Here is a 5506-nt window from a genome sequence, read left to right on the forward strand (position 1 = left end):
GGGGATTGAGCATATCAAGTTTATTCAGTTTGAGAAACAAATAACAAGATACGAAATGTAATTTCAATCTTATGAATCATTTTCAGTAATTGAAGGCAAATCAAGAGTTGAACCAGTTAAGTTTGAGGGATAAATTATATGGTTGATTTGTCAATTTTGACTTTTCCACTTCAATCGTTGCTCGCTAATGGCTTGATTTCAGATTGTGAATATACTATTAGCTAGCAATATTGTATTGATTATTGAAATTAATGAGGGTATAAATTAAAATTTTGAACTATAAAGAAGTAATTTAAAGAGTAAAGATTTATTTACTTAATAAAATAAGATATATTAACAATCTTGAGATAAAATGTAGAATTATTGAACTATATTTAATAAGGAGTATTAATTAGTTTTGTGATTAGCTATTTCATATAAAAAGTTAAATAGTTAATCTTTAATGGATATGTTAAGTTATCTCAACCGCAATATAACTTTGTCTATTCTATTTAGATAACCAAATAATTCTTGAAATTTTAAGATAAAGTAGAAATAAGAATCAATACATACACTATAAATTTAATTAGCACAAGAAAAGTGAAGTTATATTTACTTATTTAACTATAAATTTAATTAGCACAAGAAAAGTGAAGTTATATTTACTTATTTATTGACCTGACTAATAACTCGTACCTTATAGAGCTTATTCAAGGATAAAGCGCATTAGAAATTATTTATTTTACTTCTATTAAAGGTTGTAAGATTATAGTAGGTATTTTCTTTTTATATAATCAATACTATTCGGTCAAGACTACATGCACCTCGACTAATTCTATGGAATATCTGTCAGTTGCCATTTCTTTTCAGCAACATGTATCAAATAATTCTATCCACCAAAATTAAAATAAATGAAAAGAAATCACCTAGCGTATTTTGTCTATATTGAAAAAATTATACTAAATATATTTATTATTTATAAATCAGAAGCAAATATACAATTCGAGTTATGAATTCAATCGAATCTAATAAATTAAGCCTTAACCTTATCTTAATAAAATTATATAACTAAAATGGCTAAAAATTCAAAATCGTCTTTGTTGTGAGAGCACTGAGAGGGACTATGTATATTATTTTTATTTTTATTTTATCTTTATGTAAATTGAAATTAGAAGAAGATAATAGGTAGCTTTCTTTACTCTAAAATTGAAAGGATATATTTATTTATTTTTAAATGCAAGTGGCTATGTATAGCCTAAGTTACTATTATATATATAGGTGGAATGACCTTGAAGACCTTTATATTTGACTCAGATAGTCAACTGAATCCTTCTACTCACGATATTGTCAACTGAACACTTAAACTCAATGAAACATAATCTTTTGAACCCTTTTGACTTCACGTGCACTTCAAACACACAATGAAAATGACATGTCATGATCCACATCAGACTTTTAGTGACACGTCACTTATTTTTACTTTATTTTAAGAAATTTAAATTTTTTTCTTTTTCACTTATTTAAAATTTTCATTATTTTTCTTTTTCACTCTGTTTCGTCCTCACACTAACTTTATCATTAACCATCTCCCTCTATTTTTTTTACCAAAGACATCATTGTCATCTTACATCCTTATTCCTTATTAGTTATTACTATCTTAAATAACTAAAAAATATCATTGTTCTCCAAGTTTTCATCGTTCATAATTTTTCGCCATATATTTTTTACCAAGGTCTTCATCCACCACTTGAACCATTGTGAATCTGGTTCCTCCATTAATGCTAATGAACCACACTAAAATATCTTAATATGTTCTAATATATATATACATGTTCCACTTAATTTTACAAAAATATACCATAATCACTCTTCACTCTCCAAATCCAAAATAATCATATCTCTATCACCTAGCCGCCTGTAAATTACCCCTCCCCATTCCCTCAATAGCTTCTCTTCATATATTTTTATCTCACAAAAACTGAAGCAACTACTTCTGAAAAAGAATTTCTGAAATACTTTTTGCAAACATATTAAAAATTATAAAAATGGGGAAAGGGAGCAAGAAGAAAAATGGGGAAAAGAAGATTAGTCTTTTTATTTATTTTTTCTTTTCTTTTAATTAATTTTAGCAAATTTTTCTGTTTACGCTCTTTTAAAGCGTGAGATCACACGTTAGTTCCACCTCGACTATTAAGTTGTCACATAGGATTGGTCCACGCTTAGAGGGGTTTAAAATAGTGTTTCATTGAGTTTAAGTGTTTAATTGGCAAAGTCATGAGTAAAAGGGTCTAGTTGACAATCTGAGTCAAGTATAAAGTCTCGCATGTCATTCCACCTTATATATATAAAAAATATAAATTTATAATAACCAAAGAATTTAAATTCTAGTCACATTTGCTTACATGGCCATTTTCAGTCCACATAAGAGATTGAACCATGTGAAGTCCACCTGCTGCACATAATCCAAAAAAAATAATATTCATATCTATCTTTGGAGTATGGGCCTTTTATGTGATTATTATTATCTTGATTCTTGAATTATTAGCCAAATAAAAAAAACAATTGCTTTATTTTTTTTGGTAGAATGAAAAAAAAACATTTGTTTTGGATAAGGGGACGAGGGAAAAAGAATTGACTTGGATAAGAGTGTCAAAATAATCTAAGCCTAATCTACATGCTCTATCTTATCTTGGATAAAAATAACTTATATAAAAAGATTATATAGATTTATAAATTTAAGTTGGTCATGATTTTATAGATTTATTTGTTTGTTTTAGTTTATTTAAATTATAACAAATAATATATAGGAATTCATCACTTTAAAGAATATAATAACTTTGATTGCACTTTTTTTAATCAAGAATTTATCGAGAATCGTCACTCTGTCCTTTCTTAACCACTTATGAGATTATACTAAATATGTTATTGTTATTGTTAGTTTCAAGAATATAATGAATGAATGTTTAAATTCTTAAAGGTTGAATTTGTAGAACTTATGTGATTACAACAAAACAACAATATACCTAGTGAAATCCACAAATAAAGTGTAGAAAGGATAGAATGACGCAGTCTTTATCACTATCTCATGAAGATAGCTAAACTATTTCTAATTATCGACTCATGTATAGCAATTTCATATATAAAGAAAAAAATATATCGAGTCACAAGGAAAATATAAGACTTCTTGAAATTTATAATTATAATTTTGTCCAACCAAAAACTTGGACTACATCATGAATAATTATAGAGACAAATAGTGATGGGTGAAGAGTAATAAATTTTTTTTAAAAAATACTTGGTGGACAATTTTTTTTGTTTATTTTAATTGATGACATGGAATTTAGACCACGTGAACATGTCTGATGTGGCATCAAATGAGTATAATTCTCCTTCCTCGAGATTCTAATCTTGCTGACATGGACAAATCTTAACTTTGTCATCAATATGTGACTTTAATTTTATATGACACTTTTCGAATATCCCATTTTATATGACACATTTTGGATATCGAGATTTGAATAAGTCTATCTTTAATCGTAAATTTTTTATAGTTCTTTTGAACATTTTGAATTATCAATCATTCTGACTTATAGTACTTTTTACATAATTTACAAATATATAAAATTAAAAATTTCATGCGCTAATTTCCAGTCAAACTTAAACTTGTTTGACTCTCGAAAAACAAAAAGTGTCACATAAATTGAGATAAAGAAAGTTTTTTTTTTTAACGAGTGATAAGTAAATATAATTAATTTTGATAAGCTAGAGTTAAATATAGTTCTAAAGTATGATTGGGTGAATATATTTATTGAAAAATATTTAAAATAACTTATTTTTGATAATAGAGAGATAAATATGATCACTTTTCGTATATTATTTTATTCTTTGATTTGTGGATAAGAGGTGCTTTGCATCAACACCAAGGAGGGAAGGGGTTGGTTTTTTTTTTTGGTGGGGGGCGTCCTTTATCTTTGTGTGTCTCAAGATCACTCCAAATATCACAAACTACCTCTATTGTCGGTGGCATATTTGCATATCATTTATGATAATTTGAAAATATATTTATTCTTTTTTTCTTATTTATTTTACATAAGGTACATTATTTGTGTAAGTAATGTAAAATAATATATGAGTGTATAAATTTTGTTTTATTGTCTCAATTTATATGATCGTATTTGACTGAACACAAAATTTGAAAAGTAAAAAACACTTTTGATTTTGTTTCTAAATTTGCATTGGCTCTTCTATTTTGTCCTTTAGGAACCCATCATATACATGAACTATGCTCATTGAATTGAATTTATTGTGAGCCTTATATTCTGCATACAACAAAATTGGGAATAAGATAGCACTTAGGCTTCTGCCACGTGTTGCTCAATGGCTGGAGACCTTTATGATCTAGATTAGGAATGTCAAATGCACAGATTGAGCTAAATTTGAACGGATTAAAGCTACTTGAGCTAATAAATGGGCAGGTTATTTATCTGCACACAAGTTATTTGAGTTGAAATGAATTATATTGAAATGAGCTAAACCACATGAATCACTCCGTGTAAATTACACAAGTAGGATCTGAAGAAGATAGTATGTATGTAGGTTGAGAGGCTATTTCCGATGACCCTCGTCTAGCCTAATTTTTGATCGGTGAAAATGAATTGGATACAATGACCTAAGCTAATAAATAGGCAAATCAATGACTAGCTCAAATTTGAGTAGATTGAACAAATCATATTTTCTGAGCTAATTTTATCACCCCTAATCTCAAATTATAATTCAATTATCATATATTTAAACTTTTATTTTCTTATTGGATTATGTTCAACTTTTATGTATTCTATAAGTCCATAGAGTATACTGTGAATGTATAACAGTGGATAACAACTTATTAATAACTACTTTTAGGGGAATTTGTCCTAAACAATGACATCTTTCAATTTTTCTTTTTTGCCATAAATTTTGTGCACAATCAAATAATGTGATTACTTGAGCCGAAAGTTTATCAGAAACAATCACTTTACCTTCACAAAGCAAGAGGTGAGGCTACATACACACCACTTTCACCAAACTCTATTTGTAAAATTACATTAGATATAAGATGAATTAGCTAGATAGATTTTACACTTTTCTTAAAGAAAGAGGAAAGGTTGGCAGTTCAGGCTTCAGATGAAATTTAAGGAGAAATTCAATAAGACAGAGCTTCCTCTAAAATAAACCTACTTAGTTGATTGATGTTCAAATTCCCCCACTCCTAAGCTATGTAAGGAGCTAATAAAGCTCTTTAAAGGACGAAACATTAGACATATTGTTATTATTGTCGTAATCAAACAATGTCATATAAGAATCGAACGTCCCCCCCCCCCCCTCCCTCTCCAACCAAACCAAACCCCACCCCTTGTCTCTGACACTCTGTTTGGATCATTGTTACTCATTGTATTGTATTGTATTGTATCGTTATTATACCTGCAATGTTTGTTTTGATTATTACTTAAAATATATTGTATTGTATTGTAAAATTTCGTTGTTATGT

Source organism: Solanum stenotomum, chromosome 5 (assembly GCF_019186545.1).
Source record: "Solanum stenotomum isolate F172 chromosome 5, ASM1918654v1, whole genome shotgun sequence".
Classification (NCBI taxonomy): domain Eukaryota; kingdom Viridiplantae; phylum Streptophyta; class Magnoliopsida; order Solanales; family Solanaceae; genus Solanum; species Solanum stenotomum.